Source organism: Hyperolius riggenbachi, chromosome 9 (genome assembly GCF_040937935.1).
Source record: "Hyperolius riggenbachi isolate aHypRig1 chromosome 9, aHypRig1.pri, whole genome shotgun sequence".
Classification (NCBI taxonomy): domain Eukaryota; kingdom Metazoa; phylum Chordata; class Amphibia; order Anura; family Hyperoliidae; genus Hyperolius; species Hyperolius riggenbachi.
Genome location: NC_090654.1, coordinates 179,708,849 through 179,735,603, shown reverse-complemented (window position 1 = coordinate 179,735,603; position 26,755 = coordinate 179,708,849).

Below are 26,755 nucleotides of genomic sequence, written 5' to 3'. Positions count from 1 at the left end.
AAATGATATTAATTATTTGGACACTTTTATATTAATTGATGGAGGCCACTTTTTACAGTAGCACACTAGGTGTCCCATGCATTTACTCCATGGTAACGCAGGATTTCTGTGATCCTTGAAAAGCCCCTTATACTCCATTACTGATCACTTTGCAAATTGAGACTGATCTGATTTGTTGTTGTTATAAGTGCACTTATCTGTTTGTTAAACCATTAACATCATTCATGGTCTGTTTTACTGACATGCAGAGGAGCAGATTTGGAAATGTACCTTCATGTCCTTCCATGGGACAATCAGCATATTGTTGTCCCTGTGCTTTTGCTCTACCACAAACTTTTGTTCCATAAAATAATCTGAATACATAATGTAATCATACAACCTAATTTTGCTATGTGATTGCCACCTAGAATCGTCTTTTATTTTACCATTTAGATCACACATTTGAAATTATAATATATACAAAACATCTTCTCCCAAAGCCAGTATAAAGTAGGGTAAAGGAGACTTATTAAAGGTTAAGATTTATTTTGCTAGATGAAAATACATGAAACATAAGTTGAGAACAACTGAAACAATGGCATACAGCAAAGAACAAGAAAAAAAAAACGTAAAGTGGATTAGTTTTGTTATAATGCTTTCATTCTTATGCAGAACCACAGTGCAGATTCCGTTCTGTCCCCTTGCCTCTGAATTAAACACACTTTGTAAGGTCATACTCAACAAAAGTGCATATTCAGAGATAAGATGAAATGCTGAAAACATTACTTCACTGTTTCGCAGTCACACTGATTAAGGGAAGTTACCACACCTGTGTGAATGCTGAAAGTAGTTTCCTTAAAGGACAACTGAAGAGATAAGAATATGGAGGCTGCCATATTTATTTCCTTTTAAGCAATACCAGTTGACTGGCAGCCCTGCTGATCTATTTGGCTGTAATAGAGTCCGAATCCCACCAGAATCAAGCATGCAACTAATTTTGTGAGATCTGACAATAATGTCAGAAACATCTGATCTGCATGTGCTTGTTCAGGGTCTATAGCTATAAGTATTAGAGGCAGGAGGTCAGAAGAATAGCCAGTTAAAGGACAACTGAAGTGAGAGGGATATGGAGGCTGCCTTATTTAATTCATTTTAAACTATACCAGTTACCTGGCATCCCTACTGATCTTTTTGGCTTTAGCAGTGTCTGAATAATGCCTGAAACAAGCATGCATCTAATCTTGTCAGATCTGACAATAATGTTGTGATGCTGGGGGGCCATACTTTCTGACCACCTAGCACACCAAGGCTAAGCAGCTGGACAATGGAAGAGGCTACACAGGTTGTCCAGAGCAACTGCAGCTCTGGGCTTCCGATATCGCTACAAATAAGACACAATGGCAGCACAGTGCAATATTGCGTTGCCTATGGTCTGAGTAACCAAACAAGGAACAAACAGACAGACAGAACGGTAGCAAGACTAAGCGCTGCCCTAGCGATAGCAAGCATTCACACAGGCAAGACTACAGGAAAGAACGTAACTAATAGCAACAGCAGCCTATAGTTACGTTCCCAGAAACTAGAGTAGCAGGAATACTACCAGCCACTAACGTGGTGATGGCAGAATCCAAGCTATCAGGATAGTGGACTTCACTGACCCACCACGGATTCAGCGAACGTCCATCAGGCAAGGGAACACAGCAATAAACAATACTACAGAAAAATAACAAACGGCTCAACTATCGGATAAATATATATTAGCAAGTCTGCATATATATTTATCAAGAAACTAGCTAAAGCACAAATAATAAGGTCACACTGAACTACAATAACAGATCTATAATAGAGTGTCAAGGTGCCCAGCAGACCAGCGTAATGACCACTATGACAGGCAGGGTCTAAAATGGGAGGCAGACTTTTAAACTGGCATCAGCCAATGGATGCAAGTATGCACATTTCCACACAGCTGAATGGTAATCATTCAATCCTGAGCTGGCTTGATTACTATTTTCTAGCTGGCTGTGAAAGGACTCCCATAAGAAATACATGCAATATTATGTAACAACATGCATGCAGGAAATCCAGGGCTATCTGGCCGCAGCTCAGCTGCAACAAGCAATTGGTGGAATGATGCCAGCATCCTGAGCTGCTCATGCTCAGAACTGCAGAGCGATTGCAAATGACAATGAGACTTATTGCGAATGCACAACCGTATGCAAGCAGATAAGCCAGAACTGTCCGTTTGCAGCTCCACTGCAACGGACAGAATACGCTACAGGAGGGATCCTTAAAAATGTCAGAAACACCTGATCTGCTGAATGCTTGTTTAGGGTCTATTACTAAAAGTATTGGAGGAAGAGGATCAGCAGGGCTGCCAGGCAACTAGTTTTTTTTTTAAATGAAATACATATGGCAGCCTCCATTTTCCTTTCTCTTCAGTTGCCCTTTAAATGGTATTGCTTCCAATGAAAAAAAACATGGCAGTTTCCCTTATCGCTTCAGTTGTCTTTTAAACTGGCCATACACTTATACATTTCCACCCAATGTTCTAAAACAATTCATTCCATCCAGGAAGGAAGGAATCATTTCAGATTCCTACCACACTCAACACACCAGTTTTTTATTAAAGATTCCAGCAGGGAATCTATTGAAAAATCAATCAAACTGTAGAGTTGCACTGTTCATAGCAATGCTATTGATTGTTTGCTGCTCCTGCCACACCCTCAATTGATCTAGATTTTTTGTCCTGTTTGATCAATACATTTGATTGATTTTTGGTCAAAAACGTTTAAAGAAATCAATTCCCATCCAATTTGATCAGAGTGATTGAATCTGCAGGGAATTGAATAGGTAAATTGATGTGTGTATGGGCATCTTTAGGCTAGGTTCACACTATGGTAAACCATTTTGCATCCATTTTGATGGATGTGCTGTCATCACTGACAAGATCTGTGGATATGGTACCACTAATAAATTCAGCCAATATTGCAAAATCCAGGCGGAGACCCAGCTTTTTCTATTCTTTGCATCTGACTGTACACCCCTATGGGACCCGGGTGTATGCTGGTTGATTGCCTGGTGCTACGGCTTCCAGTGGTTGGAGCTCTGAGGCAATCCTTTTTCATGGTAAGATCTGCTGCAGGGTCTGCTGGGACTCCAAAGTAGAAGTGTGATATTCACCGAATGAGTGGAGATGCAATCAGCTGCTCTGAAAAAATGGATGCTGTCATATTTTTCTTAAACAGGTCACAACAGATTCAAATAGAAGAAGTCATAGCAATTTTTGTTAAGTTGGCGAAGGAAAAATAGCCTCTGCTGTGCCTTCTTCTGAATTTTGATGGTGTTTTGCCCCCATTTTAGGTCAGTGGGTAAGGTTGTCCCAAGGAACCGGACAGATAGTACTCTAGAGATTTTGGTCTCTCCTATGTTGACAGGGTTCCTCCTGAACAATCAGCTCAACAGTCTTTGTTGTGTTGAGAACAAGGTTATTGTTCTTGCACCACTTGCAGATTCTCTCTATTTCCTTATGGTAGTCATGCTTGCCGTTACTGCTGACGAGACCGATGATCGTTTTGTCTTCAGCAAGTTGATGACCTTAACGGAGTCCACGGAGGAGGTACTGTTATTGGTGTACATGGAGAATAGAAGTGGGGATAGTACACACCCTTGAGGTGCCCCTATATTGGTAGTTCTCAAACTGAAGGAGCAGTTACCGAGCTTGACCTGTTGTGTCTTGTCTGAGAGGAAACTCTTGATCCAAGTGCAAAGTGTAGGGTCAATACCGAGTTGCACCAGATTGTTGTTCAGGATGTCCGGGCAGATCTTGTTGAAGGCCGAGCTAAAGTCTAGGAACAGGATTCTGGCATAAGAGTCAGGCTTGTTGAGGTGCTCCATGATGTATGCCAGGCTGACATTGATGACATCCTCTATGGACCTGTTGGCCCTGTATGCGAATTGGAGTGGGACAAGTAATGGTGGTGCATTTAAGGTGAGCGAGGACTATCCGTTCTAGAACCTTCATTATCGTGGGTGTTAGAGCCACGAGTCTGAAGTTGTTGAGGTCTGTCCTGCAGGGCTTGTTTGGGGACTGGTATAATTATGGACCTCTTGAAACAGGAGGGGACAGTACCTCCCGACAAGTTTCTCCTAAACAGAGTGATGAACACTGGAGCTACCTGGTCCGTACAGGTTCTTAAGCAGTTTTATGACACACCATCTGGGCCTGAGGCTTTCCTGGGGTTTAGCTTGCGAAGAAGTCTAAGCACTTCTGCTTCCTGGACTACAACTGGTGCAGTGGTGCTGCTGTCTCCCGGTGCCATTGTCATCATGGAATCCAGGGCCACAAGCTGCTTGGGCTGTTGCTCAAATCTGCAGTAAAACTCATTGAGTTCCTTGGCCAGTTGAAAGCTGGTGGTCGCAAGTTGGGGAGGGGGTTCGAACTTATTGGCTGCTTTGAGGTCTTGCCATACCTCCTGCAAGTTGTTGGAATGGAGGCTAAGACCTAGGTTTTCAGAGTAGGCTCTCTTTAAGGTTTGCAGTTCCCACTTCAGGGTGTATCTTGCCTCCCTGAACTCCTCCGGGGAGCCGGACTTGTGTGCCTCCTTCTTGCATTCAGCTTGTTGCTGAACCAGTGCTTGTTGTTAGGGAAGGCATTGAGTTGGAAGGGATGCACATCTCTTCACAAAAATTAATGTAAGAGGTAACATTACCGAGATTTTGAAATTTTAGGCCAAGACTGGGAAGTATTGGACCAATTAGAGAATAAGTATTGTACAAAGGAAATCAGATGGAAATCATGAAAATTTTAGGCCAATTAATAGACGTAGAAGTATTAGGCCAATCAGAGAATGTAGACTGTAATTTACTGTGGTTGCTGATTGAAAATGCGGATTCAGCATAATAGCGTACATCCACAAACAATAGCAGATTCTGCAAAAAATATTTTTACAACTAACAAAAAAGAAAAACGTTTTGCAGCAATTGGAAGTCATCGCAAATTCTGATTTTCGTGGGATTTCTGGTAAATCTGAGGCACTTCTTGGTAAGTAGAAATCGTCTCAAATTGGAAATCAGCATTTCTGACCTTCCCTAGTTAATATTAAAAACAACAGCAACTTTTGCAATAGCCCTGGTTCTAGAAGAATGCCAAAAGACTAGAATGATCATGCCTCAAGAATCTAAAAAGAATACGTTAGGGTAGGTATCTATAGGTTTTATTTTCTGCAGGTTTTAAAGTGAACCTCACGACAGGAGGGACAGAAATGTGAATGGAAGATCTTTAGATGACTTGAGTACTTCTTTAACAAACACTTTAAAAGAGGAAGATGACCACATGGATAGCAAGGAAAGGAAGGTATGAATGTTTTCTTTTTAAAATTATACTTTGGCAGAAATAAAAAAACACGGTGGGTTAAAAAACGGAAAATAAGAACTAATCCTGTTAATTTAGAGTACTGTAAGATGTGTTGGTTCCAGGCTGGCACTATGCAGAGTGGTGCACAGCATTCAGTCACTGGACCACACTGCCTGTAGGAGTCACTTGTCTATGACGCCCTCTAGTGGTGCCTTTAATTATGGGAACTGCTGCAGGACTTTATACAGCGGAGACTCCTACAGGCAACGTGGTCCAGTAACTGAATGCTGTGCACCATTCTGCATATTGCCAGCCCGGAACCAACACATCTTTCCTGGTGAGGGGTAAGAGACACGGGAGGAGAGGGGGGTGGAAGCCGCAGCCGCTCACATGCTGGTATATGAGCCACTGACATGCTGGTATAGCAGCATAATGACCACATTGATAGCTAGGAAAGGAAGATATGAATATTTTTTTTATTTTAAATTATACTTTAACAGCAAAAAGAAAAAAAAAAGGTGCGTTAAAAAACAGATACTAATCCTGTTTAGTTTAGCGTACGGTACATTTATTGTACTGAAGGTGAAATAAAAGATTAATTATTTGCAAGTGTTAACCACAGTAAAGTTTTATACTGAAACAATAATGAAAATGAAGGGTTAAACCTAGTAACCATGAATCATCTTTGTTGCTTCTCCATTATAGAATTATGCTTCTTTCCTTTAGCGCAATCACGCAAACAAAGCAGAGAACTAAATTAAAACACAAATAATTTGTTTGAAGGCTTCTCCATTAATCGTCCTAAATATAACCTCAAAGACTGATCAAGCTGTGGAACTGTTGGGACGCAAATCTTTAAAAAGTGAAACACATGGTTTATCATGAAGACTAGAGGTAATAAAATCTTGTAAAATGAGAAAATATTTGAATTCCACCTGGTACCAAAGTGCAGCAGTAAAGGGTCCTTTGGTTCATACAATACACTGGTCCACACTGGTCAGCAAGTATTCTTTCTCCATTTAACAGTCAGATTTTATAGGAGAAAATTATAAATAAATCCTTGGTGATTCCAACTTTGTCATATTTGGCATAGACAGTTGAGCTTGGAGAGGAGGGACTATTTATGAGTACTGTAAAGGAGCAGGTCATTTGAACTGTCATCCATTCACAGTGGACTTATGTTCACTGTGTGGACCAATCCAGTTTTGTGCAGTTCAATCTATTGTGCCCTCAGTGTATGGGCAATATATTTTTGTGGCTGTGAATTATTCATTTAGTGTCCTTATGCATACAGATCAGAAAAAAGGTCACAAGGAGTGAAGCTTTATTATAAGGTTATGGTGGATTATTTTGGCTAATTTTCTGAGCTCTAGGAGAAACATTTTTTTTCTATATCTTTACTGCTCTCAGAAGTGGTTCTCTGCAAATAAAGAGTTTTATGGCTGTAGTTCCTTACCAGTAAGGGTTATTCTATAGTCTCACTAAAGGTGACTATATATCTAGCAATTTTGCAGCCAATTGGCCATTGGATTCCATAATTATTATCAAATCAGATTAAAATCGGTGTTGCAACAAACATGCCCTAATGACAATTCGACTGTTTTCGGGCGGAAATTGGTTGATTTGTATCAATCGAGCAAGCTGGAAAATCTTGGGCCAACGTGGTCGATCAGGTGTGCAATATTGTGACTGATGAAAGCAACAGAACCCCTGGCTACTGCACCCCCCCCAATGTTAATGTGCCCCTCATGGCCGTGCATTAAATATCTCACCTAACCGGCGGCCACTAGTCCAGCTGCTTTTCTACCGCATTCATGTCCCATGTGACTTCCACTGAATTTAAAATACATTTACCCAGCTTTTAATGAATACACGATTAATTAGTAACTTTTATTCTTACTTTTTATTCTGAAGTGTAGTTTGAAGAAGTGGAAATAAAAAAAGACATATTTTTCTCAGTTCAGTATAAATGTCTTATATAAGTAAACAGAATTAATCTATAAATGATAAAATCATACAGATGACAAGGAAGCGAGACATGCACAATAAATGATAAGGTGATGAATTATTCAATGGCATTTTATGTCTCCTTCAGTCAGCTGTGTACTTCACAGTATATTTGTTTGAAGTGTCTTTCATGACAGTTTGTGGTGTGTTCTGCTCGTTTTATAGCCCAAGTCAGTTACAAATGTTCCCCTAGATAACTAGAGCATCCTTGTGTTACCAAACTGTCTGTCAACCATAAATAATGGCCCAGTGTCTCAATCCCTTTAACACTTGGAGATAGGTTGTCCATTGAAGCAAAGAATACCAATTTAATACATGTTTAGGACTGCAGTGCACAGAGTCTGGCGCTCATATTTCTCTTGGCTTCAGATAAGGATCACTTGTTGGATCGTGGGATTTATAAGAAAATATTGTAGTGCCTATGGTTAGATCTCTGTTCATCTCTCAACCATGACAAAGCCCTTACCCGTAAAATTTATCTTGGAATAACAGAATAACATTATTTACACTGACATTCTTCTTTACCAGGTAATATACATATATATATATATATATATATATATATATATATATATATATATATATATATATATATATATATATATATATATATATATATATATCGGGATGCGAAAGTTTGGGCAACCTTGTTAATCGGCATGATTTTCCTGTATAAATCGTTGGTTGTTACAATAAAAAATGTCAGTTAAATATACCATATAGGAGACACACACAGTGATATTTGAGGAGTGAAATGAAGTTTATTGGATTTACAGAAAGTGCGCAATAATTGTTTGAATAAAATTAGGCAGGTGCATAAATTTGGGCACTGTTGTCAATTTATTTATTCCAAAACCTTTCAAAACTAATTATTGGAATTCAAATAGGCTTGGCAAGCTCAGTGACCCCCGACCTACATACACAGGTGAATACAATTAGGAGTTAGAGTATTTAAGGGGGTCATTTGTAGGTTTCTCTCCTCATTTAATTTTCTCTAAAGAGTAGCAACATGGGGGTCTCAAAACAACTCTCAAATGACCTGAAGACAAAGATTGTTCACCATCATGGTTTAGGGGAAGGATACAAAAGCTGTCTCAGAGATTTCAGCTGTCTGTTTCCACAGTTAGAAACATACTGAGAAAATGGAAGACCACAGGATCAGTTCACGTTAAGGCTCGAAGTGGCAGACTAAGAAAAATCTCGGATAGACAGAAGCGACGAATGGTGAGAACAGTTAGAATCAACCCACAGACCAGCACCAAAGACCTACAACATCATCTTGCTGCAAAATGAGTCACTGTGCATCGTTCAACCATTCGGCACACTTGACACAAGGAGATGCTGTGTGCGAGAGTGATTCAAAGGAAGCCTTTACTCCCCCCACAGCACAAACAGAGCCGCTTGAGGTATTCTAAAGAACATTTGAACAGCCCAGCTTAATTTTGGAATAAGGTGCTGTGAACTGATGAAACTAAAATTGAGTTATTTGGGCATAACAGGGGCATTATGCATGATGGAAAAAGAACAGAACATTCCAAGAAAAACACCTGCTACCCACCTACCTACAGTAAAATATGGTGGTGGTTCCATCATGCTGTGGGGCTGTGTGGCCAGTGTAGGGACTGGGAATCTTATCAAAGTTGAGGGAAGCATGGATTCCACTCAGTATCAGCAGATTCTGGAAACCAATGTCCAGGAATCAGTGACAAAGCGGAAGCTGTGTCGGGGCTGGATCTTTCAACAAGACAACGACCCTAAACACTGCTAAAAATCCATGTTCTGGAATGGCCATCTCAGTCCCCAGACCTGAATATAATTGAAAATTTGTAGGGTAAGTTAAAGAGAGCTCTCCATGCTCAGAAGCCATCATACCTGAATGAACTAGAGAGATGTTTTGTAAAGAGGAATGGTCCAAAATACCTTCAAGCAGAATCCAGACTCTGATTGGAATCTACAGGAAGCGTTTAGAGGCAGTAATTTCTGCAAAAGGGAGATCTAAAAAAAATAATGATTTCATTTATTTTTTATGGTGCCCAAATTTATGCACCTGCCTAATTTAGTTTAAACAATTATTGCACACTTTACCTTAATTTCAATTCTCAAATAGCACTGTGTGTGTCTCCTATATGATATATTTAACTGACATTTTTTATTGTAACAAACAACGATTTATACAGGAAAACCATGACGATTAACAAGGTTGCCCAAACTTTTGCATCCCACTGTGTATGTATATACTGTATATATAAGCCAAGGGATGAACAGCACAAACCGAATTTTATGCAATACTATGCAAAGCATGCACGCAGCACTGGAGAACCCCAATCTCCATAAGAAATATATAAATACAGAGGGTGCTGCAGCACACAACAGGAAAACAGTGACAGGGGCTCTTGGTTACGCTTTAACGCGTTTAAGCTCACCAACTGCGCCAAAGTGTCCCCGATCTGGTGAGTCCTACTCTAACCAGGCAAAAATGCTAGTTTTTATCAGCGTTCTAGTGGGAACCATGCCAAAAGCCCAGGGGTCACCTAAATGGGAGAAATGAAATTAAAAACACCTCACCTTCTACTAGCTACTAACTGAACTATGAGCACCGCTCATTTATATGCTTAACTGTGCTAGAGATGGGTGTGGTTATGCACGCTCGGGTTCTCCAGTGCTGCGTGCATGCTTTGCATAGTATTGCATAAAATTCGGTTTGTGCTGTTCATCCCTTGGCTTATGTTATTTTCCCCTGTGAGCGTGCATAACCACGCCCACCTCTAGCACAGTTAAGCATATAAATGAGCGGTGCTCATAGTTCAGTTAGTAGCTAGTAGAAGGTGAGGTGTTTTTAATTTCATTCCTCCCATTTAGCTGACCCCTGGGCTTTTGGCATGGTTCCCACTAGAACGCTGATAAAAACTAGCATTTTTGCCTGGTTAGAGTAGGACTCACCAGATCGGGGACACTTTGGCGCAGTTGGTGAGCTTAAACGCGTTAAAGCATAACCAAGAGCCCCTGTCACTGTTTTCTTGTTGTGTGCTGCAGCACCCTCTGTATTTATGTATATATATACAGTATATATGTAGATTTGAATGTAGATTCCTCTCTCTCTCTTTCTCTCTCTCTCTCTCTCTTTCTCTCTCTCTCTCTATCTCTCTCTCTCTCTCTCTCTCTCTCTCTCTCTCTCTCTCTAGTAGGGATGGTCACCGCTTTCCGCGGAATTGTATTTCCCGCAATTTTAGGTGGAAACTGGTCATTCCATTCCGTTTGCGTTCGCTCCCTCAGGTGAATACATGCAGTGTTCAATTCGTCCCCTATACATTATAATGGAGCCAAACTTTGACCCCTCGCTCCAGAGTCAGTAGACACTTGGCAGCCAATCAGCTATCCCTCCCACCTTCAGCTATCCCTCCCACCTGGTGCCCCCCCCCCCCCCCACACCTATCAAAAAGCCAGCATAAAAGCCATTTTGCAGTCTGTGTTTGGCTTCTGTGCTAGGCCGATCAGGGAGAGTGTGTTGCTCACAGGGGGAGAGTTAGGTAGGCCTGTGTTCTCTGTCCTCAATGCAGATTTGTGCTGCTACCACATTGTCCTTAACAACTAAGCCCTTTGTAGGGCTGATACAACGTTTTTCTTGTTTTTTATTGCTCTTCTTTGGCCAGTGCACAAGTTAGCTGTTGGAGACAGGTCTGGTGGTCCTAGTAGTGCACTGACCATAACCCAATAATCCATTACACCATTACAGGCATCTAGTATCCACTACTACCCCTGTATAAGGCCTCAGTTCAGAATCATTGTTTTTTTTTTTTTTTTTTTTTTTGGTCACTTAACAGTCATTGAAATACCTCAGCTTACCACAGAGGCTGGAAAACCATGATCGCCTGCACTCCCACAATTGTGCGCACAAACACGGTGACCACTGCACACCACTACACAAAGATTTCCACCGAGAGGACTAAAATTTATGTCCTGGAGGTGTTAACTAGTAAAAACAAACATATGCTCACCTGACGTAATCACTAAAGGTCTTTGCGGCTGTTTGCGGTCTGCGGTGCGTTAAATGCAGCGTTTCGTCTGTCATTGTGAATCGGGTGTAACCCTTACACTACCTGATGGACATGTACACATCCTGGACGTTTTAAAGCTCTTTATTCCACCAATTTAGGAATGTAATGGGATTTCTGCCCTTTAAAGATGAAAACACAACTCTGCGTCAACTATGTAATTTTTGGTGGAACCTTTGCCAAGAATCCCCCTTTGGCATGCCCCCATCCAGGTGTTGGGCCCCTTGAAACAACTTTTCTATCACTTTTGTGGCCAGAAATAGTGCTGGGCCGAACGGTTCGCCTGCGAACGGTTCCATGCGAACCTCAGTGGTTCGCGTTCGCGTCCCACAGGCGAATGTTTGTGGAAGTTCGGTTCGCCCCATAATGCACCATGAGGGTCAACTTTGACCCTCTACATCACAGTCAGCAGGCCCAGTGTAGCCAATTAGGCTACACTAGCCCCTGGCATGGGCGTAGGGCCTGGGGTCGCAGCAGTCGCCTTCGCGACCGGGCCCGGCTCCTGAAGAGGCGGGGGAGGGGCCCGGGGGGCCCATACCCGTGCTGCCTGTGCCGCTCGCTGCCCTGTTGGTGTGCGCTGTATTGGAGGGGGGAGCCGAAGCCGCGGGGAGGGAAGCCCGACCTCTCACTCCCTTCCTCTCCCCGGGCTCCCCCCTCGAAATTCTGAGTGAGCGTGCAGGGTAGCGGCGCTATACTAAACTACTCACCTCCGTCCCAGGTTCCAATCGTCGCTGGTCTCCTCCCGCTCCAGTCCACATAGATGCTGATACACACGCTGCGTACACGCTGACGCAGCAGCGTGTGTATCAGCATCTATGCGGAGCGTGAGGAGACCAGCGAGTCAGCGACGATTGGAACCTGGGACGGAGGTGAGTAGTTTAGTATAGCGCCGCTACCCTGCACGCTCACTCAGAATTTCGAGGGGGGAGCCCGGGGAGAGGAAGGGAGGGAGAGGTCGGGCTTCCCTCCCCGCGGCTCCGGCTCCCCCCTCCATTATTGGGGTGGGGGCACCTACCTAACCTGACCTGGCGGGCAGCTACCTATCCTGGGGGGCACCTACCTATTCTATCCTGGGGGGCAGCTACCTAACCTATCCTGGGGGGCAGCTACCTAACCTATCGTGGGGGGCAGCTACCTAACCTATCGTGGGGGGGCAGCTACCTAACCTATCGTGGGGGGCATCTACCTAACCTATCCTGGGGGGCAGCTTCCTAACCTATCCTGGGTGGCAGCTACCTAACCTATCCTGGGGGGCAGCTACCTAACCTATCCTGGGGGGTAGCTACCTAATCTAACCTATACTGGGAGGCAGCTACCTAATCTAACCTATACTGGGGGGCAGCTACCTAATCTAACCTATCCTAAGGGGCACCTACCTATCCTATCCTGGGGGGCACCTACCTATCCTATCCTGGGGGGCAGCTATCTAACCTATCCTGGGGGGCAGCTACCTAATCTAACCTATCCTGGGGGGCAGCTACCTAATCTAATCTATCCTGGGGGGCAGCTACCTAATCTAACCTATCCTGGGGGGCAGCTACCTAATCTAACCTATCCTGGGGGGCAGCTACCTTATCTAACCTATACTGGGGGCAGCTACCTTATCTAACCTATACTGGGGGTAGCTACCTAATCTAACCTATACTGGGAGGCAGCTACCTAATCTAACCTATACTGGGGGGCAGCTACCTAATCTAACCTATCCTAAGGGGCACCTACCTATCCTATCCTGGGGGGCACCTACCTATCCTATCCTGGGGGGCAGCTATCTAACCTATCCTGGGGGGCAGCTACCTAATCTAACCTATCCTGGGGGGCAGCTACCTAATCTAATCTATCCTGGGGGGCAGCTACCTAATCTAACCTATCCTGGGGGGCAGCTACCTAATCTAACCTATCCTGGGGGGCAGCTACCTTATCTAACCTATACTGGGGGCAGCTACCTTATCTAACCTATACTGGGGGCAGCTACCTTATCTAACCTATACTGGGGGTAGCTACCTAATCTAACCTATACTGGGAGGCAGCTACCTAATCTAACCTATACTGGGGGGCAGCTACCTAATCTAACCTATCCTAAGGGGCACCTACCTATCCTATCCTGGGGGGCACCTACCTATCCTATCCTGGGGGGCAGCTATCTAACCTATCCTGGGGGGCAGCTACCTAATCTAACCTATTCTGGGGGGCAGCTACCTAATCTAATCTATCCTGGGGGGCAGCTACCTAATCTAACCTATCCTGGGGGGCAGCTACCTAATCTAACCTATCCTGGGGGGCAGCTACCTTATCTAACCTATACTGGGGGCAGCTACCTTATCTAACCTATACTGGGGGCAGCTACCTAATCTAACCTATACTGGGGGCAGCTACCTAATCTAACCTATACTGGGGGGCAGCTACCTAATCTAACCAATACTGGGGGGCAGCTACCTAATCTAACTATATACTGGGGGCAGCTACCTAATCTAACTATATACTGGGGGCAGCTACCTAACCTAACCTATACTGGGGGGCAGCTACCTAATCTAACCTATACTGGGGGGCAGCTATCTAATCTAACCTTTACTGGAGGGCAGCTACCTAATCTAACCTATACTGGGGGGCACCTACCTATCTAACCTATACTGGGGGGCACCTACCTATCTAACCTATACTGGAGGGCAGCTACCTATCTAACCTATACTGGGGGACAGCTACCTATCTAACCTATACTGGGGGCACTTACTTATCTAACCTGTATTGGGGGCACCTACCTACCTAGTTAGCCTATACAGGTGGCAACTATACTGGCTACCTATATTGGAGGCACCTACCTAACTAATCTATACTGGGGGCATCTACCTATCTAACCTATGATGGGGGCAACTATTCTGGCTACCTATATTAGAGGCACCCACCTAGCTAACCTGTACTGGGGGCACCTACCAATCTAACTTATACCGGGGGTGCCTGCCTATCTTACCTATACTGGGGGCAACTATACTGGCTACCTATGCTGGAGGCACCTACCTGGCTAACCTATACCGGGGGCAACTATACTGGCTTACCTATGCCTGGCTACCTATACTGAAGGGACCTATAGCTGGCTATAGGGATTTGTGTGCGTCGAGTGTTGCTGGGAGGGGGGCCCACATCCAGATTCCGCATCAGGGCCCAGAGGTTTGTAGCTACGCCACTGGCCCCTGGAGCCACTCCCCCCCTAATAAAAGGCAGGCAGTGGCGGCCATTACGGTCACTCGTGTGCCTGCATTAGTGAGAGTAGGGCGAGCTGCTGCAGACTGTCTCTCATAGAGAAAGATTAGTTAGGCTTAGCTTGTTCCTTCCTGGCTGCATACCTGTTCTGTTCAGTGAGCCCACCATACCTGTTCTGTTCAGTAAGCCCACTGCATACCTGTTCAGTGAACCTGCCACTGCATACCTGTTCCGTGAACCCACCACTGCATACCTGTACTGTGAACCCACCACTGCATACCTGTTCAGTGAACCCGCCACTGCATACCTGTTCAGTGAACCCACCACTGCATACCTGTTCAGTGAACCTGCCACTGCATACCTGTTCAGTGAACCTGCCACTGCATACCTGTACTGTTCAGTGAACCCGCCACTGCATACCTGTTCTGTTCAGTGAACCCGCCACTGTATTCCTGTTCAGTGAACCTGCCACTGCATACCTGTTCTGTAAACCCGCCACTGTATACCTGTTCTGTTCAGTGGACCCGCCACTGTATACCTGTTCTGTTCAGTGAACCCGCCACTGTATACCTGTTCTGTTCAGTGAACCTGCCACTGTATACCTGTTCAGTTAACCCGCCACTGCATACCTGTTGTGTTCAGTGAACCCGCCACTGTATACCTGTTCTGTTCAGTAAACCTGCCACTGCATACCTGTTCTGTGAACCCACCACTGCATACCTGTTGTGTTCAGTGAACCCGCCACTGTATACCTGTTCTGTTCAGTGAACCCGCCACTGTATACCTGTTCTGTTCAGTGAACCCGCCACTGTATACCTGTTCTGTTCAGTGAACCTGCCACTGTATACCTGTTCAGTTAACCCGCCACTGCATACCTGTTGTGTTCAGTTAACCCGCCACTGTATAGCTGTTCTGTTCAGTGAACCTGCCACTGCATACCTGTTCTGTTCAGTGAACCCGCCACTGTATACCTGTTCTGTTCAGTGAACCCGCCACTGTATACCTGTTCTGTTCAGTGAACCTGCCACTGTATACCTGTTCAGTTAACCCGCCACTGCATACCTGTTGTGTTCAGTTAACCCGCCACTGTATAGCTGTTCTGTTCAGTGAACCTGCCACTGCATACCTGTTCTGTGAACCCACCACTGCATACCTGTTGTGTTCAGTGAACCCGCCACTGTATACCTGTTCTGTTCAGTGAACCTGCCACTGCATACCTGTTCTGTTCAGTGAACCCGCCACTATATACCTGTTCAGTGAACCCGCCACTGCATACCTGTTGTGTTCAGTGAACCCGCCGCTGTATACCTGTTCTGTTCAGTGAACCTGCCACTGTATACCTGTTCTGTTCAGTGAACCCGCCACTGCATACCTGTTCTGTTCAGTGAACCCGCCACTGTATACCTGTTCAGTGAACCCGCCACTGCATACCTGTTGTGTTCAGTGAACCCGCCACTGTATACCTGTTCTGTTCAGTGAACCTGCCACTGTATACCTGTTCTGTTCAGTGAACCCGCCACTGCATACCTGTTCTGTTCAGTGAACCCTCCACTGTATACCTGTTCAGTGAACCCGCCACTGCATACCTGTTGTGTTCAGTGAACCTGCCAATGCATACCTGTTCTGTTCAGTGAACCCGCCACTGTATACCTGTTCAGTTAACCCGCCACTGCATACCTGTTGTGTTCAGTGAACCCGCCACCGTATACCTGTTCTGTTCAGTGAACCTGCCACTGTATACCTGTTCTGTTCAGTGAACCCGCCACTGTATACCTGTTCTGTTCAGTGAACCCGCCACTGTATACCTGTTCTGTTCAGTGAACCTGCCACTGTATACCTGTTCAGTGAACCCGCCACTGCATACCTGTTGTGTTCAGTGAACCCGCAACTGCATACCTGTTCTGTTCAGTAAACCCGCCACTGTGTACTGTTCAGTGAACCCGCCACTGCATACCTGTTCTGTTCAGTGAACCCGCCACTGTATACCTGTTCTGTTCAGTGAACCCACCGCATCAGTGCGCATACCTGTGCAGTTAAGTGAACCCACCTACCTACGTGAGTGCACGCAGTGTGATATACCACTCCGTGCATACCCGATATGGACAAAACAAGTAGAGGAAGAGGTAGTGCCAGAGCCAGAGGAAGGCCACCCGGCAGGTCTGTGCGAGGTCGTGTGAATGTAATTTCGTGTGGACCTGGCCCACAGTACAGTGCTCGGAAGAAGGCACGTCCCATCACCTCCCAAGATTGTCAGGACGTGGTTGAGTATTTAGCGACACAGAACACTGCATCTTGCTCAGCCACCAGCGCTACTACTAGCACCACTTCCGCTGCATTTGACACTTCGCAAGAATTATTTAGTGGTGAAATCACTGATGCACAGCCATTGTTGTTACAGCCAGATGAATTTTCACCAGCTCATATGTCTGAGTTACGCGGCAACACTATGGATGTAACGTGTAAGGAGAATGAAGGACCTACTGATGGTGCATGTTTGGATTTTTCTGAGGCAAGCGAAGCTGGGCAGGATGATTACGATGATGACGATGATAGGGATCCTCTGTATGTTCCCAATAGAGGAGATGAAGAGGGGGACAGTTCAGAGGGGGAGTCAGAGAGTAGTAGGAGGAGAGAAGTTGCTGAAAGAAGCTGGGGCAGCTCTTCGTCAGAAACAGCTGGTGGCAGTGTCCGGCACCATGTATCGCCACCTATGTACAGCCAGCCAACTTGCCCTTCAGCATCAGCTGCTGAGGTCCCCATAGTGCCCACATCCCAGGGTGGCTCAGCGGTGTGGAAATTTTTTAATGTGTGTGCCTCAGATCAGAGCAAAGCCATCTGTTCGCTCTGCCAACAAAAATTGAGCCGTGGAAAGGCCAACACTCACATAGGGACAAGTGCCTTACGAAGGCACCTGGAGAAAAGGCACAAACAGCAATGGGATGGCCACCTGAGCAGAAGCAGCAGCAGCACACAAAAGAAAAGTCACCCTCCTTCTCCTCTTCCTCCTTCAGGTGCATCATCTGCTTCTGCCGCTTTCTCCCTTCCACCTTCACAGGCACCCTCCTCCACTCCGCCTCTGCCCTTGAGCGCTTCCTGCTCCTCTGCCCACAGCAGCAGTCAGGTGTCCGTGAAGGAAATGTTTGAGCGCAAGAAGCCAATTTCGGCCAGTAACCCCCTTGCCCGGCATCTGACAGCTGGTGTGGCGGAACTGTTAGCTCGCCAGCTGTTACCATACCGGCTGGTGGACTCTGAGGCCTTCCGTAAATTTGTGGCCATCGGAACACTGCAGTGGAAGATGCCAGGCCGCACTTATTTTTCGAGAAAGGCCATACCCCAACTGCACCGTGAAGTTGAGAGGCAAGTGGTGTCATCTCTTGCGAAAAGCGCTGGGTCAAGGGTACACCTGACCACGGATGCCTGGTCTGCCAAGCACGGGCAGGGCCGCTACATTACGTACACAGCCCATTGGGTCAACCTGGTGGTGAACGATGGCAAGCAGGGCGCAGCGGACCAAATTGTGACACCTCCACGGCTTGCAGGCAGGCCTCCTGCCACCTCCTCTCCTCCTGCTACATGCTCTTTGCTGTCCTCCTCCTCCTTGGCTGAGTGGCAGTTCTCCTCTCCAGCTACACAGCCCCAGCTCCGCAGGGCCTATGCTGCATGCCAGGTACGACGGTGTCACGCCATCTTAGACATGTCTTGTCTCAAAGCGGAGAGTCACACTGGAGCAGCTCTCCTAGGTGCTCTTAAGAAACAGGTGGATGAGTGGCTGACCCCGCACCACCTGGAGATAGGCAACGTGGTGTGCGACAACGGCAGCAATCTGCTTTGCATATGGGGAAGCTGACACACATACCCTGCATGGCACATGTCATGAATCTAGTTGTTCAAAGATTTGTGGCAAAGTACCCTGGCTTAGCGGATGTCCTGAAGCAGGCCAGGAAGTTCTGTGGGCATTTGAGGTGGTCTTACACAGCCATGGCACGCCTTGCGGAAATTCAGCGGAAAAACAACTTGCCGGTGAGACGCCTGATTTGCGATAGCCCGACTCGCTGGAATTCGACCCTGCTCATGTTCTCCCGCCTGCTAGAACAGAAGAGAGACGTCACCCAGTACCTCTACAACTACAGTAGAATGAAAAAGTCTGGGAAGATGGGGATGTTCTGGCCCGACAACTGGACACTGATGAAAAATGCATGCAGGCTCATGCGGCCGTTTGAGGAGGTGACCAACCTGGTGAGCAGCAGTGAAGGCACCATCAGCGACTTAATTCCCTACGCTTACTTCTTGGAGCGTGCTGTGCGTAGAGTGGTGGATGAAGCTGCGAATGAGCGTGACCAGGAACCGTTACGGCAGGAACAGGCATGGGACCAATTTTCATCAGACCCAGCTGTTTCCTCAACACCTGCGGCAACACAGAGGGGGGAGGAGGAGGAGGAAGAGAAGTCGTGTGCAGAAGACGAGTCAGACTCAGAGGATGATGAGCAAGGTGTTTCTTTGGGGGAGGAGGAGGAGGAGGAGGGGACGGCGGCAGGAGAACAACCGCAGCAGGCGTCGCAGGGGGCTTGTGCTGCTCAACCTTCCCGTGGTATTGTTCGCGGCTGGGGGGAGGAGGTTGACTTACGTGACGTCACTGAGGAAGAGCAAGAGGAGATGGATGGTACATCTGCATCCGACTTTGTGCAGATGTCATCTTTTATGCTGTCCTGCCTGTTGAGGGACCCCCGTATAAAAAACCTCAAGGGGAATGAGCTGTACTGGGTGGCCACACTATTAGACCCTCGGTACAGGCACAAAGTGGCGGACCTGTTACCAACTCACCTGAAGGTGGAAAGGATGCAGCACATGCAGAACCAGCTGTCAACTATGCTTTACAATGCCTTTAAGGGTGATGTGACAGCACAACGCCAGCAAGGTACCACTGCCACTAATCCTCCTCCCGTGTCCACGCAGTCAAAGACAGGATGCTCCAGCGATCTCATGGTGATGTCGGACAGGCGGATGTTCTTTAGTCCAACGCCTCGCCGTAGCCCTTCCGGATCCACCCTCCACCAACGCCTGGAACGGCAGGTAGCTGGCTACCTGGCCTTAAGTGTGGATGTAGACACTGCTGTGAACAGCGATAAGGAACCCTTGAACTACTGGGTGCGCAGGCTTGACCTGTGGCCAGAGCTGTCCCAATTTGCCATCCAACTTCTCTCCTGCCCTGCCGCAAGCGTCCTGTCAGAAAGGACCTTCAGCTCAGCTGGAGGCATTGTCACTGAGAAGAGAAGTCGCCTAAGTCACAAAAGTGTTAAGTACCTCACCTTTATCAAAATGAATGAGGCATGGATCTCGGAGGGCTGCTGCCCGCCCCAAGACTAAGTCAGTCCCCGCACACACAGCATCTCTGCCTGCACACCGTGTGACTGGCTGCCTGGCCTGCCCCAAGAAGACGAAGTCGCTCCCAGTCCCTCCACACAGCATGTCTGCCTGCAGGCCGCTTGACTACCTTCTCCGCCACCACCAACAGGGTCTGGGACTTCAGGCGGTTTGCTGAATTTTTTACGCCGCTGCTAGCAGTGGCCGCTGTAATAATTTTTCTGGTGCGTGTACATGACTGCCTAATTTTTCTGGCTGCACTGCGGGCAGCTGCAACAACAAAAGAAAAGGCATGTACATGCGCCCATTCCCCTTCGTGATCATTACCTTGCCGTGGTGAAGGGGCTTGCGTATCACAATGAAGCAATGACCAGCGCCTAGATGAGTGTCTCGGGGGTCAAGATAATAAGGTTGTTGCTTCATTGTGGTCAGACCAAATTTGATCAGCTGGACAGTCACTGTTCTTTCATTCAGCTACATCAGCCAGGCGACCATATGGGCTGTAAAGCCACCAAAACCTGCACTCTCGCTATGGTGCGCACCAGTCCAGCACGGCGGTCACTACACAAACAGCTGTTTGCGGTGCGTTACACGGTGAGTTTGGTGTGTCAGTGTGAAGCAGTACCTTAATTACAGTACCTGATTGATGTATACACATGCAAGATGTTTTAAATCACTTTAGGCCTGTCTTTTAGCATTCAATGTGATTTCTGCCCTTAAAACGCTGCTTTGCGTCAAATCCAGATTTTTCCCGGGGACTTTTGGCGTGTATCCCACTCTGCCATGCCCCCCTCCAGGTGTTAGACCCCTTGAAACATCTTTTCCATCACTTTTGTGGCCAGCATCATTTTTTTTTTCAAAGTTCGCATCCCCATTGAAGTCTATTGCGGTTCGCGAACTTTACCGCGAACCGAACCTTCCGCGGAAGTTCGCGAACCCGGTTCGCGAACCTAAAATCAGAGGTTCGGCCCAACTCTAGCCAGAAACAGTCCCTGTAGGTTTTAGAATTTGCCTGCCCATTGAAATCTATGGTGATTCGCAGATTTGGAAGATTCACAAGCTTTTGTGGAAATTCGCATTCACGAATCTTAAATTTGATGTTTGGCCCATCACTACTAGAGATTGATCCTTTATCAAACTGTTCTTGGATGGTTGAAAGAAGTTGCTATTGGAGGATGTTTTGGTACCATTCTTTACTCATGGCCGTGTTCTTAAAGGATTTATGAGGGAAATTTAATAAAAAAAAGTTATTTACCTTATTGCAACAGGTCGTGTAATGAAGAGTGGATTTAGATAACAGATCGTCTGAAACTGACAAGGGAGGCGCTGATCGTCTGGTCTGAGGTCTGCTGTTGCAATAGGGTAAATAACTTTTTTTATTAGATCTGCCTCATAAGTTATTTAAGCAACATTGTGAGTGAGCCCACTCCTTTGAATGAGAAGCATCCCAACTCAGGATGCTTTACTGTTGGCTTGAGACAGGACTGCTGGTAGCACTCACTGTTTCTTCTCTGGACAATTGATTTGCCAGATGCCCCTTGAATAAAGAAAATTACTCTACCCCAGTCCTTAGAAGCCCAATATCTGTACTTTTTGAAGAATATCAGCCTATCCCTGATGTTTTCTTTGAGATAAGTGTCCCTTTGCTGCCCTTCTTGACACCAAGCCATCATCCAAAAGTCTTTGCGTGCAGATGCACTCACACCTGCCTACTGTGATTCTTGAGCAAGCTCTGCCCTGGTGGCACCCTGATCTCACAGCTGATTCACCTTTAGGAGACTGTACTGTCACTTACTGGATCTTCTTGGGCACCCTGAAGCTTTCTTTACAAGTGGACCTCTCTTCTTGGGTAGAGATGGCCCGAACGGTTCACCAGCGAACGGTTCCCGGCGAACTTCGGTGGTTCGCATTCGCGGAGAACAGCAAACTTTTCCGGAAGTTCGATTCGTCCCCATAGTGCATCATTGGGTTCAACTTTGACCCTCTACATCACAGTCAGCAGGCACATTGTAGCCAATCAGGCTACACTCCCTCCTGGAGCCCCCCTCCCCCCCCCCCCCTTATAGAAGGCAGGCAGCATCAGGCATTGGACTCACTCGTGTGCCAGCAGTAATTAGAGAAGGGAGAGCTGCTATGCAGAGACCTATATGGAAAGCTTAGTTAGGCTCTTGTAGGCTTCTTAGCTTGCTCCTTGTTGATTCTTATTGCTAAAAAAGCACCCTTCAACAGATCTTTTGAGAGCTAATCTTGTTTTTGTGATCTTTTGTGTGTGTGTGTGTGTGTGTCCCACAGACACTTGTGTTGTATAGACAGCCTTTGTAATTCCTATTGTGTGTGCCACTGCCAGGCCCAGCACATTCAGTGACTACCTGTGTATGTGACAGGTGCATATTCTAATTGCCATGACTGCATATACCTACCTGTTGTTCACTTCAATGCACCCACCTACCTACGTGAGCGCACGCAGTGTGCTATTCAATACCACCAGTCACTGTACCTGTTTACGGTACATGAGTGTGACAGGTGCACATTTGTAATACCCATCACTGCATATACCTACCTGTTGTGTTCAGTGCACCCATCTACCAACATGAGCACACGCAGTGTGATATTTAATACCACCAGTCACTGTACCTGTTTACGGTACATGTGTGTGACAGGTGCACATTTGTAATACCCATCACTGCATATACCTACCTGTTGTGTTCAGTGCACCCATCTACCAACATGAGCACACGCAGTGTGATATTTAATACCACCAGTCACTGTACCTGTTTACGGTACATGTGTGTGACAGGTGCACATTTGTAATACCCATCACTGCATATACCTACCTGTTGTGTTCAGTGCACCCACCTACCTACGTGAGTGCACGCAGTGTGATATACCACTCCGTGCATACCTGTTAACTGCACCTGTGTGACTGCACATTGTATTAGTCAAGTCAGTGCATACCTTTCACTTCACCCCCCCCAATATGGACAAAACAAAAGGCAGAGGCAGGCCACCTGGCAGGTCTGTTCGAGGTCGCTCTGTCGAAATTTTTCCAGTCTTCGACCAAAGTACAGTGTTCACAAGAAGACATGTGCCATCAACCCCCAATATTGTCAGGACGCAGTTGACTATTTAACGCAGAACAACTCATCTTTCTCAGCTTCCGCACAGAAGCATGACATATCTTCCTCCTGGTGCTCTGATTCTGGCACCCCACTTAATACTCAGTAGGCCGCCACCACCAAAGTGCCATCACCCCAGGGCTCAGCGGTGTGGACATTTTTTTGTGTGTCTGCTTCAGATGAGAGCAATGCCATCTGTACTCTCTGCCACTGAAAATTGAGCCGTGGAAAGACCAATTTTTCTGGCTGCACTGCAGCTGCAACAACAAAACAAAAGGCATGTACATGTGCCAATTATCCTTCATGATCATTACCTTGCGGCGGTGAAGGGGCTTGCGTGCCAGCGAAAATTGAGCCGTGGAAAGACCAAGACCTGCGTAGGGAAAACTACCTTATGAAGGCACATGATTACAAAGCACAAACTGCAATGGTATGACCACCTGAGGAAAAGCAGCAAACAAAAGCAAAGCTACATATTGCAGTGGAAGATACCAGGCCGCAATTTTTTCTCAAAAAAGGCAATACCTAAACTGTACCGTGATAATTTTTCTAGTGCGTGTACATGCCTGCCTAATTTTTTCTGGCTGCACTGCAGCTGCAACAACAAAACAAAAGGCCTGTACATGTGCCAATTCCCCTTCAGGATCATTACCTTGCCGCGGTGAAGGGGCTTGTTTATCACAATGAAGCAATGACCGATGGCAATATGAGTCTGTCGGGGGGGGGGGGGAACCCACGATAATAAGGTCGTTGCTTCATTGTGGTCAGACCAAATTTGATCAGCTGGACAGTCACTGTTCTGTCATTCAGCTACCTCAGCCAGGCGACCATATGGGCTGGAAAGCTGCCATCACCTGCACTCTCGTCATGGTGCGCACCAGTCCAGCATGGCCGTGGTGTGTCAGTGTGAAGCAGTACTCTAATTACACTCCCTGATTGATGTATACACATGCAAGATGTTTTAAATCACTTTAGGCCAGCAATTTAGCATTCAATGTGATTTCTGCCCTTAAACTGCTGCATTGCGTCAAATCCAGATTTTTCCCCGGGACTTTTGGCATCTATCCCATTCATCCATGCAAACACTCAGATGTTAGACGCCTTGAAACATCTTTTTCATCACTTTTGTGGCCAGCATAAGTGTTTCTAGTTTTCAAAGTTCGCCTCCCCATTGAAGTCTATTGCAGTTCGTGAAAGTTTGCGCAAAACAAACTTTTGCGGAAGTTCGCAAACCCGGTTCGCGAACCAAAAATTGGAGGTTGGGCCATCTCTATTCTTGGGTTGTTTGAGGTGCAATCTTAGTAGTAGCCTTGCCTGTGAGTCCCTTTTTATGCAGTGCAATGAATACTAGTCCCTGGTAGTGTAATGGCCCTCCATCTAATAAAGATTTTTCCAACAGGCTAGTGGTTTACCCCCAGCTTGCCTGACAGACTTCCCTCCCACTTACAGTATGCCTTAGTGGTCTACTTATAAACAGTTTCCTGGTAGTCTAAAGGACCCCCCTTTCAATATAACTTTCTTTGGTAGTCTAGGGGCCCACCTGCCCCCTTACTGTATGGCCTGGTGGTCTAGTGGTCCCTCTAATTCCCATATAGCTGTACCTGGTGGTATATTGGATTCCACCCCCCCCCCCCCAGTTATGCTTTTGTGGTCTTGTGGTCCCATCATCATGGATTTCAGCAATACGTTTTAGCATGTGATGTGTAATGATATCAGACAGCGCATAGACGGTGCTGTTTAGCACACTGATGCACTGTGCAGCAATTCGTTCTGACAATGCAGTGCTGTATGGATGATGAGCACAACACAAAGATGCCCCATACAGTATAGTTAAATGGGGCTGCGTTGCAAATCAGAACAATGCATGGCCACGTTGGCTGACTTCCATTCAACATGTCTATAATTCTTTAAAGTACACCTGAAGTGAAAATAAAAATTGACATTAGGTATATATTTTTTTAATTACACAACCACAAAAAATAGGAGAGAAAATCCATCTCGACCACTTTAAGTCGTTGGATGGACCTACAAATTTGTTATGGGCACATCCCTGTTGACACTGTCTGACATGTGTGACGATTGGAGTATGCAACTCAACAATAGCCATTGTTAAGGTGTTCAGAGATACTTCTTCTGAGTAGTTTTTTTTGTTTTACCAATATAAAAGGCCCCACAGGGACACAGTCGTAAATAGGCCATTAGGATTGTCTGACAATTAACACACAACTCCAGCGGTTTGCTCTTCGTGACCCTATACCCTCTATAACTAGGCCCAGTAACAGAACACAGTGTCTATACCTCTGCCATGCCTCAGGTCATAGGATTTTACATCAGACCCATATTATTCACTGTCCACTCTTCAGTTTAGACCTCGGTCCTGAGTAGGAAGGATCAGATGATGGCTATTGCTGATTGGCTGTGAGAAGAACATGCTGTGCCCCTTGTGAGGGAGGTGGAGTCAAATACAGGGACACATATACATACATTCTGAGGTGAAAGCTCCCCTATGGAGAACTACTCGAGGCAATATGGGCCCGCTAGTGCCATGCCTGGCTAGGCCCCAAACTCACCCCGTGCCCCATATGGCAGAACTAGTTCTGCTGCCTTGATGGTGGTCCTGGTGGTGGGGGCAGTTGCCCCACCTACTTTTAGTCACTGAAGGTTGTGTTGAGCCCCATTGTTCATGCTATGGACAAGGGCTTTGGGGGAAAGGGACAGGCCTGAATTTTTAATGAAGGAAATGTTATTCCAGCTCACCCAGCTCTCCTCAGTACTATATTTGAAAAAAATGTAAACAAAGAGGTATATATATATATATATATATATATATATATATATATATATATATATATATATATATACTTATATATATATATATATATATATATATATATATATATATATATATATATATATATATATATATATATATATATATATATATAAGCATGGGAAAGTGTGACGTTTGGACTAATTAATAAGAACAGAATCTTTACATTTACTTGATAGCATGTGAAACAAAAACAAAACAAAACATAAAACAGGCCTAAGCTATTAGTTAAATAGAATACTCTACTAGCCATTGTCTAGCAAGGTAAAGAGCCAGCATTGAAATACATTCAAATTGTAAGAAAAATCCCTACCTGGAGATGATGGGAATACATTTTGATAATACGATATTAAATATTTCTGTATAAAGATGGCTTTGGAAACCAATGGAAAACCTTTGCCGAGCAACTGTTATATAGTTTGTGTTAAAACACAAACAAAAAAGTTTTAAACAAAATAAAAAGAGTGCATTCCCTGTAGAAGAGTTTCCCATTCTTGATCTAATGTCTATAGTCTGCTTGAGAAAATAAGCATTAGACAGCACAATACCTTATTTTTATCTTCTGTGTGCCTTTGCAATCTTTGTTAAGTCTCCAAGGAGATAATCTGTATTGTCCATTTTCTGCCACAGAAAATACATATTAAACATACTTAAAGCCACTTTCTGAAAACAATCTTGCCACACTGGAGACAGTGGCAATATGTTTACAAGATTAAATGTCAGAGACTTGCCACTGCCAAGCTGTCAGTGTCTTGTTTGGAGTTCTTGGCGAATGATCTGCCTTTGTTTTTGCCCTTTTTCTGTGTTTTGTTTTTCTTTGTGCTTTTTCTTCCTTATTCTCAGTATTTTTTCTCTGTTTCCT